The 14,989-nt window shown below is 42.5% G+C and overlaps 1 protein-coding gene across 3 annotated transcripts in view; it reads right to left on the reverse strand.

The window, feature by feature from the left end:
- Nucleotides 1–14,989, reverse strand: part of ATG7 (autophagy related 7) — a 320,218-nt gene that overhangs the window by 236,514 nt on the left and 68,715 nt on the right. Inside the window, exon 1 of one of the 3 annotated variants that reach the window (XM_028127347.2) lies at nt 10,751–10,797. The exons of the other annotated variants lie outside the window; for them this stretch is intronic. The gene's annotated coding sequence lies outside the window, so the exon portion shown is untranslated. Of the gene's footprint in view, nt 1–10,750; nt 10,798–14,989 lie in introns of those variants that run through there. 3 annotated transcript variants of the gene reach the window in all.

Consider the following 14,989-nt stretch of genomic DNA (forward strand, 5'->3'; position numbering starts at 1 on the left):
AATGATCTTCCAAACATGTTATTTTTGATCCTTTGAAGTTGACAATAATGTGTTTTGTTTTTAGGGAGACTGACATTTTGGGAAAAATATTTTTAGAGAGTAGCAGAGATCTGCAAGGATGCTGAGGGGGAAACAGATTGCAAGACCAGATTCCAAGGCCACATTTGCTGGTCTACAATATGTACCTTGTAATGATGCAAACACATCTTCATGAAGTGGTAAATGCAGTCTACACAGATCACTCTCACACATATGTCAGCATCATTAAGCCAAGATGAAGCTCATTTGATATTTATTGAAGCTCATAATATGCGGGGAAGACTACATCAGTGGCATCTCACATCCTAAACAGGTAAGTTATCACACCGCTGTTGGCTTCCTTCATTACTTTCTCTTGGACCTCTGTGATTGCCTTCCAACTTCTCTAGTGCCACCCTGCTGGCCCTGCTACTCTCCACCTCTGACTTGATGCTAAAGAAACATTGAGCTGCTCGGTGCTCCTCTACTCTAACATACTTGCTGTCCTGCCTCCACAACCCTGAATGAACAGCCCCCCTCTGTCTAAAAGGCACACCAGCCCCCATGACTGCCTGGGACTTTTCAAAATCCAGATCAGAGATTTTTCTGTTACAGAAAGACTTCCCAGAGCTGCCCCTCACTTTCTTTACTCCTCTCATGCTCCTCCCGTCAGCTACAGTTAATCACTTCTGTGTCTAAGCTACCTCTACATTTAGTAGTGCTGTTCAACTCTTTGCATATATGTCTCCATTCTATCTGCCTGATTGTAAAGTCTACAAATATAAATTCTAGCTCATATTCCTCTCAATATACCTTAGTCCCTTGAAGAATGGCTCTCAAATGTTACTAATATGGATTCTAGAAACAAGAGAAAGAGATAACTCAGGCTTCTGTGATTGGGAGGACAAACTTCAGGCTTATTACCATGGAATATGGAGACTGGAGTAAGAAGTCAAGAACATACGGAGATATGCCATATGACTCGGAAGGTCTCTAAACCTATTATTTATTGTTTCTTAAGGACTAAGATCTCAGAGGACAGAAAATATGCATGTACAAATCAATTTAAATGAAAACTTAATCAAATACAAAAGTAATAAAGAATAAATATCTCTTCCCGAAAGTGGGTACACAAGTTAAAAGCCTACATTCACAGTCTCAGAGAATTTCTCCACAAACAAATGTATTAATTACAAAGGAAAGAAAAAGTGACTCTTCAGTGACAAAAATCTGGCAGACACTATCTTAGTAACAGGATCAAAGTTAACACCCACAGTAATGGGGCAACTGGACATTGTGTGCTGTCAACAGAATGCACTGAAGTAACATTTCCACTATATTCAGCTGAAAATACATGTCCTGGGTCTAATCGGGAGGAAATATCAGATAAACCCAAACTGAAAATCATTCAACAAAATGACTGGGACTGGCTGGCTTATAATTTTTAAGAGTGTCAAGGTCTTAAAATCAAGGGAAGGTTAAAGAACTATTCCAGAGTGAAAGATTAGAAAGATATGATGACTGGGGGCTACGCCTGAATCTTGGATCAACACCTCTCACTATAAAGGATGTTATTGGGACAAAATCTAAATGGAAGAAGGGTATATGGAAGGTCTTTGCCTTATTCTTGTAAGGTTTCTGTAACTGTTCCAAAGTAAAAATATTAAGACAATTTTAAGGCCTACACACACCCAGCGTATGGTATGTTCAACAGACAAAACCAATCATCGTGACAGAAGTTAGAATAGGAATTACAGGGTGGAGTGGGACTGTTGACTGGGAAGGGGCATGAGGAAGCCTCCTGGGAAGCTGGAAATATTCTGTATACCCTGAGCTGGGTGGTGGTTATAAGGCACCATTTTTATATAGCTCATACGTAAAAATCCATGAGCTATATATTTACAAAGAGTGCACTTTACTATATGTATGTTATACCTGAATAAAAAAGTAGAACAGAAAACCCTATATTCAAGCTATACCAATCCTACAAAGAACCTTCCTGTATTCATCCAACTGTTAACAGATGATGTATTTAAATGTACCGGTAGCTTTGGTGAAAAGAAATTGTTCTAAATAAGGAGTCTAAATGAAACATCATTCCATACATTTTTCTAGCATTTTGTTATTAAAGCTGCTGAAGATGCAAGTATTTTGGCTTTGCTTCTTATATAATTAATTGGAGCAGAAATGCTTCCTGGATTGAGTCTGCCTAATCGTTCTCCTTCCAGGGGAGACCAACAGGATTGGACACAGCAAATATTACACCAGTACAGTATTTTTGAAATGAAGAAGTAAAACTGGTAGAAAGTAAAAAGCAATCAGAGAGAGAGAAAACTTAACAAAACTGTCTTTAGGGAAACTAGACCCTTGGAAGGAGGGCAGAAAAACAGACCAGCCTGACTATATTAAAAAATCTCTAACTATAATTTTTCCATGTGTATTGTTGGGCTTTTGTTTGTTTGCTTGGGTAGGGCACGGGAGTTTTGAATGGTTCAGAGAAAATGCTAAAAGCTAAGGTAGTTGGGAGCTTGGTCTTCGGTCAGACAAACCCAATTTTGAGTTCTGGCTCCACCTCTCACTGGCTGAATAGATATGGGCAGGTAACTTCATCCCCTGTGCCTTGATGTCCTCATCTGTAAAGTAAGGATAATTACACCCAACCCAGGAGGTTGTTGGGAAGGCTAAATGAGAATGTATGTGATGCTCCTGTTAGTGCCTGGAATACAGCCAGCAGTTAATAATGGTAGCTGCTATCCGTTTTTCTTGTCACGCCCCCATTCCACCCCCCCCCCACACAACAGTGCCTGACTAATGTGGCTGCTTTTCCCCATGCTCACTATGAAAACTTTACCTGCCTCAAAACACATCGCACTGAAATCTCAGCACTCTTCACGGTCGTCACAGAGGCAGTTAATTAAAAGGAAACAGATGGTCTCATGCTATAGATCAAGGGGAAGTCCAGGGGACAAGTTCTAAGGGGTTAGGAGCACTCTGTTCAATTTCTCTGAGGCCACGTGGGGCCGTTCACTTAGCAGAAGTGCCAGAATAACCACAATTTGGTCCTGAAGTAGCTCCTCTGGGCCAAATGGAGCACATAGAGCAAGCTTCTGTTTTCATTTTCCCAGCTGTGGGGCTTCGAGCTCTGGCAGTCATTAAAATAAGCACCAAAGCACATGACCAAATCCCACTGACAAAAAGAGTATGTTCTTAGCTGCTGATGGGTAAAAGGAGGTGGAGATGGCCAGAAGTGTGGAGAGGGCCCCTCTGGCATATGGGGCCGATGCACGTTCTGTAGGCTAATGATGCTTCTGCAACTTCATGAGTCTTGGAAATAATTTGCAAGACTGCTAAAGAGGGAGGTTTTAAAAACTTTCATTTCCAAAACAAGGGGGAGAAGTTCCAAACTTAGAAGAAAGATTAGGCTTTACCGGGAGATGAAAACTCAGGACTCCTAAAGGGGAACCAGCTGGGTACAGATGCCTCAATTTCTTTTAAAAATTGCATTCGAGTCAAGATGCCCCTAAGCCAAACTGATGTCTCCACAAGACAAAATGGCTTTTTGTGACTGTTCTGTTAGGTGGTCATAGCTGATTACATAAGCAGGCAGGATAATTGCTATTATGGACAAGTTGTCCCCTCACTTCCATGTGAGCCACCTACCCTACAGAATCAACATTTGTTCCTTTAGAAGGTCAATCAGTCACTTCCATACTCTTCAAACTGTAACCTGCATTCTCACTGGTTACTTCTGGGAATTGTTTTTCTTTTATTTTTTTTTCTATTGTAATAACCCGAACCTTCACATATAATCTGCTCACAGCCAGCCTCAGTTTTTTTGAGAACGGACCCACTAGATACCAGTATTGTGGGGGTGTGGCATGCCTATGAAGGAGTGAGAGTAAAAGCTGAGAAAATCTGGGAAAGTGGAGAAAGAGACAACACAAGGGTGATGGAAAACAAACAGCATATCTACTTTTGAGTGTTTTTTGTTACATTCACCAATCAACAGTGTCATATTGCCCCATTCTATACATGAGGTACAGCCACCTGGATTTACCTGAATTGCTGGGGAGCCCTTAATGTAAACCAACAACTAAAATCTGTGATGGTTTCCTAAAAGCTGGCTGAAAAAAATGAAGGCTTGCTTATGAATAACAGTTTCTATGGTTTCCAGTTTTGGGACCTTTAAGGAGTTCTGGAAAATGAGAGAAGTGCTAAAAAATTGGGGCAAGCCAGTACTTGATTTCAGATTTTCAAAATATTTGATTTCCAAAGATGAGAATAAGGATGGATTCTATATCCCACTGAACAGATACTTTGCTCCAAGGAAAAGTGTCATATGAGTCATTCTAGTCCACATGGTATCTTTGTCCAATTAGAAAATTGTACCCCTTCAAGGCATTTTACTTCCTTTTCTCAGAAAGCTCAAGGCTTTTTTACTCTTGTCTGCCAAAAAAACTGTCATTATAAAAATACATCCATAATACCTATATCTAAACAGAACCCCCTCAGATGTGACCTTTTGCACAGTACACAACCTGCACAACTGTATGCAGCAGTACTGAGTAATCACAAGAGGCCACTATGGTTTATTTTAGAAGGAGGAACTACAAAGTAACTTATTTCTGCCTTGATCACAGAAGAGCCATAAACAGGATATATCTGGAACTCAGCATGGTCTCTGACAAGACTGCTCCAGATATTCTAATAGATAAGATGAAGATGTACGAATTAAATACTAACATAGAGGAATTAAGAAATGGTAAGATAATCTTATTCAAAGAATGTTGGTTAAGGAATTAACTGATGTTAATAAGAAAGGAACTAATAGTGGTAAATCTTTGGCTCAGTCTTTGGTCCTGTCCAATTTATTTTTACAGTAGGTCCCTCTGTTTCAGTTTCAATTAACCAAGGTCAATCACAGTCCAAAAATATTAATTAAAAATTTTCAGAACAATTAATAAGTTTTAAATTGCACACTGTTCTAAGCAGTGTGATGAAATCTTGCACCTTCCAGCTCTGTCCTGCCATGGTTGTTAATCATCCCTTTGTCCAGCGTATCCACACTGTATATGCTACCCCCTGTTAGTAAACAAAAATAGAAACAAAAACAAACCCTTCAATTATCAAGGATTCTCAACTATTGACATCACCTACTCTGGACATCTGACCAGGTATCATCATCATGGCTCAATGATTCAGGATTACCCAAAGCAGCTGAATCTCCTGATATATAACTAGAAGGTCAAGAGTTGTCTGCATCATTCACTTCACCACATAGGCATTTTATCACTTCATCACAAGAAGGGTGAGTACAGAACAGTGAGATATTTTGACAGAGACCACATTCACATAATTTACAGTATATTATTGTAAATATTCTATTTTATTATGAGTTATTGTTGTTAATCTCTTACTGTGCCTCATTTATAAATTAAACTTTATCACAGGTATGTATGCATAGGAAAAAACATAATACATATAGGGTTCAGTATTATCCATGGTTTCAGGCATCCACTGTGGGTCTAGAAACGTATCCCTCATGGATAAGGTGGGACTGCTGTATTTTATTTAACTATATTTATGAATATTCATCAGTATTTACTAACTATTTCATGTATGCTGAACCTTGTGTCAGGGGCTTAAGCAGTAAAACAGACGAATCGATTCAATAAGGTATTGTTATTATATTTTATCAGTGACTTGGATAACAATGTTTGCTTATCAGCTCTACACAGGACACGAAGCAGAAATAGGCAATACAATGAATAACAAAAATTCAGAATAAAAAAGATTCTTACTGCCTGCAATCACAGGCCTATTTTAACAAGATTAAAAATTTCAGAGGTAATATAGGGTTATAAATCTCAGTCCAAAAAATAACCCCACAATTGGACAACAATGCAGTCTGATACCCTGGAGGCAGTACAAAGACGGAAGGGCATAGCTTCTTAATAAGCCAAAGAGACACAAGTTCAAATTCCACTTCTGTTTCTGGCCACACAATCTCATGCAAGTCATTTAACTTCTCTGAGCCTATTTCCCCACGTATAAGATGAGACACCATATATGATACAGAATTATTGTGAGGATTCGATTAGAAAATAATGTATCTGACACAAGGTACTCAAAAGTAGAACTAATATTATCAACAAAACATGTGCCAAAGTCATTGGAGTTCCCATTTAGTTATTCCTCCAATAAACAATCATATAATGTACTAGTCCCAGTGCTATATTTCAGGATTCAATGGCAAAAAAAGCTATGGCTCCTGCTTTTAAGGATCTAATAGTTTTAATGGTTAGACAGACCAGGAGAGACAGTATGGCAGTTTGTGGGTAAAACTAGGACAGTACAATGTGATGTTTGTATAGGGTGTTATGGAATGAGGAAGGAGGGGTATTTAAATTAGACTGAAGAAACAGGGATTTGTATTTTAGCAAAGATCTGTATTTTAGAAAGGGCACAAATACCAGTGAGGGCCAGCCTGCTAAGGCAGGGCAACCAGCTTGGAGGCCATGCAGGAATATAGGCAGGAAGTAAGAAGAACCTGATTTAAGGCAGTAGGAGAGAAAATAGAGAAGACGACGATGTGTCAATGGATATCAAAGATTCTGATGACTACCTGGGCTCAGAGGGATGGTATGAGAGGGAAAAGTCCACAATGACTCCCAGGGTTCTGTTGTGAATGACTAAATGGAAGAAGGAGAATGAGTGAGACTACAGAATGGTGAATCACAGGTTTGGTGGAGAGATGCTGAGCTTCATTTTGAACTTGGTGAGTTTGAGGGCTGGCACTCAGGAGAGATACAGGCTCAAGTAGAGCAGGGGTCACTGGCACATGAATGGGAGTTGCAGCTGGGGAAAAGTAGAGAAGGCAGAGCCTTGGAGAAAACTAGCATTTAAGTGACAAAAGGAGGAAAAGAGCCCACAATAGAGAAATACTACAAAGCAGGAGTGGTTTTCATATGTGAAAGACTATCAGGCAATATCAGATGTGCTGAGAATTCAAAAGATTAGGAAGGAAAAGTGTTTAGGAGTTCTGGCAACATTGAGGTCTGATGACTGGAAGCCTCAAAGGCATGGTTAAGATTAGGCTGGGAGAGGAATGAAAATGTGAAAGACAAGAAGACAGGTAAGAGCTGCTCATGTACAAATTAGAAGCACTGAACAATGCTAAGAGCTGACAGTGTGACAGTGTCAAGAGCATGATGTGATGTGTGTGTTTACAACAAAGCCAGATGGGGCCTTAGGTTATCTCAAGAAAAAGTCCTGCTTTTCATGATCAGACCCCTTGAGGAAAGAGGACTTCCTTTCTACACCACACAAAGAGAGAGTGTCAAACAAGAACAAGTTCAAAAGAGGGTAATCAGAATGAAGAAAGTATGAGGTAAGGTCAACGGTGATCATTCTGGGGCTGGACTGATACCAAATGAGTAGGCTGTTACCCAGTCTGCCAAGACCATGGAGATGTATATTGTCTACTTGGTAGCAAGGCAGCACCTATTTTTTTCACCCTTGAATCACAATTGGGTCTTACTTACACTGGGAAAAGTGTAAGTAAGGATTGGGAGATAGAGAAGAGGAAGGCATTTGTGAACTTTGCTATTCCATGGGTAAAACTGGAGGACTGAGGCAATCTGAGAGAAGGTCAGGAATAATCAGGGAACTCTAATCAAAGAACTCCGTTACTACTTATTACCACGCAGAGGATTCATTATCCTCTACACCAATATCTTGATTCCTTTCTCTCTCCTCTTCCCTGTATGGGGGTCACACCAGTCCAGCAAATCCCACTTCCTTTATCTTTCAAATCCACCACCCCTCTCCCTCTCCACAGTCACTGCCTTGATTCAGGCCTCCTTCTTCTGTCACCTAGACCACAGCAACAGTGCCCTGACTGGTCTCCCCGCTGGTCCCATCCTGTTCAATGTAATCACCACAATGCTGCCTGAGTAATTTAAAATAGATGAGAGCCTGTCACACCTTGTTTAAAATCCTTCAGTGCCCCATTCTCCAGCACCACCCTTTCAAAGTAAAGTCCAAACTTCTCTGCATGGCAATATTAACTGCTGCAGTTTATTGTTTGCCATCTACCAGAGCCAATTGGGTAACACTTACCTTATTTAATTCTCACATCAACCCTGGGAGGGCTTATATTTCCTCCTTTTATGGATGAGAAAACTAAAGCTTAGAAAGTGACTTGCCCAAGGTCACAAAACTAGTTCAGCAGCAATGCTAGTATTGGTACACAAGTATTTTAGATTCCAAAGTCTGTGTTCATAACATGCTATTGCCCACAAGGCCCTTCATGATCTGTCTCCTGCTTACCTTTTCAGTCACCTCTTATCCTACAACTCCACACTCCAACTTGGGTGAACTACCAGCAGGTCATGCATTGTCACCCACAGCCTTTGCTCACACCACTCCCAGGGGTCTGCACTATCTTCCCACCTCTCACCTTTAGGACTTGGGTAAAGCGACACCTCCTCACAGAAGCCTTCCCTGATGCCCGAGTCTAGATGTTATGGGATGAGGAAGGAGGGGTATCTAAATTAGACTGAAGAAACAGGGATTTGTATTTTAGCAAAGATCTGTATTTTAGAAAGGGCACAAACAAGGCAGCACCTATTTTTTCACCCTCTTAACCATGCCTTTGAGGCTTCCAGTCATCAGACCTCGATGTTGCCAGAACTCCTAAACACTTTTCCTTCCTTTAGGGTGACCTATGAGCACCCTAAATCCTCCTCTAGAAAACATCTACAATAGCTTCATACAATAGTGCTGTTGTCTATCTCCTTGAAGTGGAAAAAAAAATTCCTTGAGGATAGGGAGGTGTATCTTCCTCGTTTTAGTATTTCCAGCTTGCAGAGCAGTGCCAAGCATAGCAGAAGCTCAATAAATACTTATGCTTATTCTTTATCATGAGAGGCTGGCTGGGAACAGAAAAAGGACCTGTGGTTGAATAAGAGCCCTACACTTAATTTCTTAAATGGTTTCAAAATATGTCACATGAAGCTTTCTCTGATGTCTTCATGTGACATGAGAAGTTATGTCACCTCCTCAGACAAAAGCTTCTTCTGCTTCCCCCCAGTTACTTTGCATCCCATTACTACGTTCCTTCCTTTCTTTTTTTAAAAGCATCTATCAGGATCTGAAACACCTACCATCCATTAAAAATACTGTACTATTGACTATCACCACCACTGCTGCCCCCATCATTAAAAAGGCCCCATGCCTCAATGTTAGTGGTGCACAACAAAATTCTCAGTTGGTGTGGAGTTTCCTGTGGGTAAAAAAATTAAATGAGCCCTAGCCAAACAGCTCAGTCGGTTAGAGCCGTGGTCGGCAAACTGCGGCTTGCGAGCCACATGCGGCTCTTTGGCCCCTTGACTGTGGCTCTTCCACAAAATACCAAGGCCTGGGCGAGTCTATTTTGAAGAAGTGGTGTGAGAAGAAGTTTAAGTTTAAAAAAGTTGGCTCTCAAAAGAAATTTCAGTCGTTGTACTGTCGATATTTGGCTCTGTTGACTGAGTTTGCCGACCACTGGGTTAGAGCATCATCCCAACACACCAAGGTTGTGGGTTCAACCCTAGGTCAGGGCACATACAAGAAGCAAATCAATGAATGCATAAATAAGTGGATCAACCAATCAATGCTTCTTTCTCTCTCTCTCTAAAATAAAATTAAAGAGCCTAGCCTGGAGAGGAAAAGGTGGGAAGAGGAAGACAAACTAGCAGCTTTCAAAGATGTGTGGGCAATAAACTGGAAGTGAAATCCTTAGGAGCCTGAAGGAGAGATAAGGGAGCTGAAATTACTGGGTAACCACTTTCAGCTCAACTTATAACTTTTTAAAAGTCAGAGATGAGGGGAAGACCAAATAGGAGTAGCCAGTAGTAAGCTTCTGTCACTTAAGAAATGTAACCAGTGGGGGTATCACAGAAGAAATCCAAATATTTAATGGAAAAGGGAAATCTGGGACCCAAACTGGCAGCTACAGATATATGCCTGGTTTCAGTTGCACAAAAATGTTTAGTTAATTGCCAATTTAAAAAAAATTGTTTTAGTTGCCAGGGTTTAAAAAATCAAGAGACTGACCCCATGTGCGCGCGCACACACACACACTGGAGTTTGTTTCGCTTCTCCAACAACATCTACGCTAGTATTGTGCTCATAAAAACCCAGTTCAGCAAAAATAAAAGTCTGACTCTATTTATGACATAGAAATTTCCTGACACCTACATTTACCTTACCTGACTAAGCATTCAAGTTTGCAACCCTTGGGCCAAACCGAGGCATCAAGAACCTGAGCTCAGAGAAGCCCAACGTGACGTCCTCACTTCAAAATAAGGTTATCGTCCCTAAGAAGGCTCAGAAAGGGGGGTGACGCGCCAGTCCCACAGCACATCCGGGCAAAGCCAGGACCAGCAGCCAGGCGTCCTAACTCCCGCGTCCCGACACCCGGTCTTCTGAGCACTCCCGGTCGGAGGACTGAAGGCACTGACGTGGGAAACTAGGACCTTCCCGGCCAGGAGACCCGGGCGGACCGAGCCTGAGGGGAAGTAAGCGGAGAAGGAGGGCGAGAACGACAGTCAGTTACTCGGTGGGGAATGGAGGCTCCTGAGACCCTCCGTGACCTTCGCCTTCGCCGCTGCGTTCGCCCCCTCCCGCCAGGCCTCCCAAACCAACGCCAAAGGACCCCACTCCGCCTTCACCGGCACGGCTCACTTACCGCCGCTCAACTTCCGGCAACCCCACGGCGTCGTCCGTAGAGCGCGCCCCGATGACGCAACGTGGCCCCGCCCCCGCCTGCTTGGGGGTTAGTGGTGCGCATGCGCACAAGGAGCCGCGGACCAGTCTGGAAAAGGAGCCCCTAGCACCGGATTGAGTGGGAGGAACCTGAGTCGTGGGGAAGGCGGAACGTCAGTGGTGGGCGAGGCCCCCTGGTGGGAGCTGACCTGGGGAGGCGTCACCTTACCCGATGTGGGAATGTGTATATGCCCCTCCGGCTTTTACAAAAGCGCTCCACGTTCCCTCTGCTGCTTTCAGAGGATGACAGGAATTATCATTTCTATTTCCTGGTAGAGGCAGCGTCAAATGTATTCCAGGGACCATTAGGAGATAGGTGTGGAGAGACAGAAGATGGGAATTTTAATAGGTCAATGAAATTCGATAATGACCAACCTGCTCTTCCTAAACCAGGCATTATTCTCATAGCTCTCCGTTTGCAGTTGGATAGTTATTCATCTAAATTATTTTTTTTTTAAAACATATTTTTAATTGATTTTTTTACAGAGAGGAAAGGAGAGGGATAGAAAGTTAGAAACATCAATGAGAGAGACACATCGATCAGTTGCCTCCTGCACACCCCCCACTGGGGACGCGCCCGCAACCAAGGCACATGCCCCTGACCAGAATCGAACCCGGGACCCCCCAGTCCACAGGCCGACGCTCCATCCACTGAGCCAAACCGGTTAGGGCTCATCTAAATTATTTATTGAGTGTATATTACGTGCCCAGGGGTGCAGAGATGTTAAAAATACAATAGTGAGTATAAACCTAATCTGATATATCAAGCCATTCACAAAGTGACTGTGATGAAGCTCTTTGGACTCATAACAAAAAGAGTAATGACTACTGTTTGTTGATTATCTACCATGTTTACAGGTTTTCACATCTCTAACTGCCACAAAGGTCCAACAAAGTAGGTGTTATAGTATTCCCATTTTACATAGGAAAGAATGGAGGGTAGGAAAACTTAAGGGGCTTGCTGAAGTTAAAGAACTTTTGGCCTTAAAAATCGAAGCCTGTTTGACTTAGTAAGGAGATACTTTATCCAAAAGGATTCTTATACAGAATGAGGGAGGAGAGGAAAGAGACTATTGCAACAAGGGAGGGAAATATTGCAATAGGAAATCACTCTAACCAAAAGATCTGCAAATGTCTCAAGAGTTAGGCAAAAAAAGTTTATTCAATAGGGAAGAGTGAACAAGACTAAAAGAAACTGGGTGTGGAAAAGTGGGAAGAAAGGGTGGTTTGATCTAATAGTAGTAAATCGGACTGTTTTACCTTGAGGCCAGCCAGTTCTCAGGAGGGGTTGTATGCAGTTTCAGCCTGTGAGTGAATCAACATTAAGGAGTCTGGGGAGCTTAACTAAAGTTGGTTAATAGGCACTTTTTTGTTTGATCAGTGAAGACAAGTAGTTCAGCTAATTATTTATAAGGCAAAGAATATAAATTCAAGACTGTGTCTGTCCTTGCCGCAGATAAACAAGGAGATATCCATAAGTCTTATGTAAGTTATGAGAGTTGATGTTTCTTTCCAGTAAACCATTTCAGAAGCACAAAAGTGTGTGTGTGTGTGTGTGTGTGTGTGTGTGTGTGTGTGTGTGTTGGGTTGGGAAGGATTTCTTAACCATTGCTGTTTTTTAAGAGCAGGAGACTCAAGTAAAATTCAACATTGTCAACTGTTTTCACTAACCAGGTTCCTCCCCTGCCACTGCCCCTCAGACAGCATGCTTGGGTCACACTAAATTAATTCTGGTGTTTTAAGCACACCCTGCTAATTTATCTCTCCATCTGCAATACCCTCACACTTCCTCTTATGGTCTAACCCTTTCTCCAACATCAAAATCCAGTTGAAACGTGGGTGAATCTTAGACAAAATGTTGACTGAAAAAGAGAACATATGATATGATTCCACTTAGGTAAAATTATAGAATCAGCAAAACTAATCTATAGTGATAGAAGTCAGATCAGTGGTTGCCTGGGGCACAAGGGAGGCATTGTCTGCAAAGAGGCATGAGAATTTTCTAGAAATGTTCTATCTTGATTGAGATGGGGATGATGTGAGTGTATGTGTTTGTCAAAATTCTGCATTTAAAATGGGTGCATTTTACTGTGTATATTTAGTGTAATAAATTAAAAAACAACACAGTAGGGATGTCATCTCCTATGTGTCTGACACCCACCACCTCTAGGCTTCACTCTATTAAGCTTATATGAGGGTAGGTTAAAGTTAGTTCTTTATAAGCTTGTTTCCCCAGCTGGACTTTGAGATCCTTGTAATTAATACCCTTTGGAGTTTCTGCCCAACTCATAATTTTTCCCTCTCCTCTGGGAACTGCTGGTCCTCCAGCCATGTTTGTACCACATGTGCCACCTACTCCCCACCCCCACCCACCTCTCTTCAGAGTTGATTGCAGCTGAGGTGGACATGGGACAATTCTTTACCCTGAGTTTTGGACTTTTGTACTGATGCTCATAGACAGTAGGAATAAGAATAAATCATATAGGTCAATGGCAGTATTCTAGAGGGAACTTCTTCTGCTGTTGAGGCTCAAACTTTTCTGAGGCAAGGTCATCCAAAATATTCCTGGATTCCACAAAACACCTCAGTAGCCATTCACAAAGCTGATTTCTGTCACTTGCAACCCTAAAGTAACTCCATATGGTTGAAATCATGTCTGCCTTGTTCTCCATTGTCTCCTAATGCCTGGACCAAGAAGTGTTCAAAAGCTAAGGATGTTTTATTCTTCCTTTGAATAAATTTAACTTACGACTACATTAATGAAGATATGTTCTTGAAGGTAGATTTTTCTTGAGTTTATTAATACTATGCTACCTGGTTTTTGCTCTTTCTGTACCCCACACCACTTTTTCTTTTATGTCTCCCTTCCCATTCCTCAGTTTCTCTCTTTGTCTCCCCTGTCTCCTTCTGTCTGCCTCTTAATCTCCTCCATTCGCTCCTTAATCTCTCCCCTTCTCTGTCCTTCTGCACATCCATCTCCCCCTCTCTTCCTCTTCTGTCCCTTGGTGTCCCTCATCTCTTCCTCTTCATCTGTCCTCTCTGACCCTCTGCCTCCCCCATCTCCTCTAGTTTCCTCTCATTTCTTCCCTCAACTTCCCCCTTCTCTTACCCTTAGTCTCCTCACCTCTATTTCTCCCCTCTCTGCAACTCAGTCTGTCCCTGTAGTAGCAAAGCACTGGGGACAAAGCATACTGAACCTTACTCAATACGTGGCTATGAAGGAAAATGAGAATCAGTTACTATACCTTCACAACAATTGTAGAAAAACATTCTTAAAAGCCATATACTATATGCATTGTTATAAACCTTGTAAACAGTTAAAAAGAAACCAGCGTTTGGTAAATTTGGCAAGTTGGCCATGTGAAGAATTGGCTTTAAGCTCATCAGCTTTAAGCCCATAAAAAGAAACCCAAAGGAGCTTCTTAATCAGAAAATTCTTATCCAAGTTCCTATAACAGCCTTCTCCTAGAAGGTATTTATTTTAATACTAGAGGCCTGGTGCATGAAATTCATGCATGGGGGGGGGTGTCCCTCAGCCCAGCCTGCACCCTCTCCAATCTGGGACTCTTCGAGGGATGTCCGACTGCCCGTTTAGACCCAATCCTGGTGGAATCGGGCCTAAACAGGCAGTCAGACATCCCTCTCACAATCCAGGACTGCTGGCTCCCAACCGCCTGCCTGCCTGCCTGCCTGATTGCCCCTAACCGCTTCTGCCTGCTAGCCTGATAACCCCCTAACCACTCCCCTGCCAGCCTGATTGACGCCTAACTGCTCCCCTGTCGGCCTGATTGCCCCTAACTGCCCTCCCCTGCCAGCCTGGTCACCCCTAACAGCCCTTCCCTGCCAGCCTGGTCACCCCTAACTGCCCTCCCCTGCAGGCCTAGTTCCCCCAAACTGCCCTCCCCTGCAGGCCTGGGTCCCCCCAACTGCCCTCCCCTGCAGGCCTGGTGGCCCCCAACTGCCCTCTCCTGCCAGCCATCTTGTGGCAGCCATCTTGTGTCCACATGAGGGCAGCTATCTTGTGTGTTGGAGTGATGGTCAATTTGCATATTACCTCTTTATTATATAGGATTTAAGGTGGCAGAAAGACTGGTTTCAACTGGAGTTCGTGCAAGCCATCGGGCACTGTTTCTTTGCTGAATGTGCTGAAGTGGAGTTATCT

The sequence above is a fragment of the Eptesicus fuscus genome, chromosome 18, assembly GCF_027574615.1.
Source record: "Eptesicus fuscus isolate TK198812 chromosome 18, DD_ASM_mEF_20220401, whole genome shotgun sequence".
Lineage (NCBI taxonomy): Eukaryota > Metazoa > Chordata > Mammalia > Chiroptera > Vespertilionidae > Eptesicus > Eptesicus fuscus.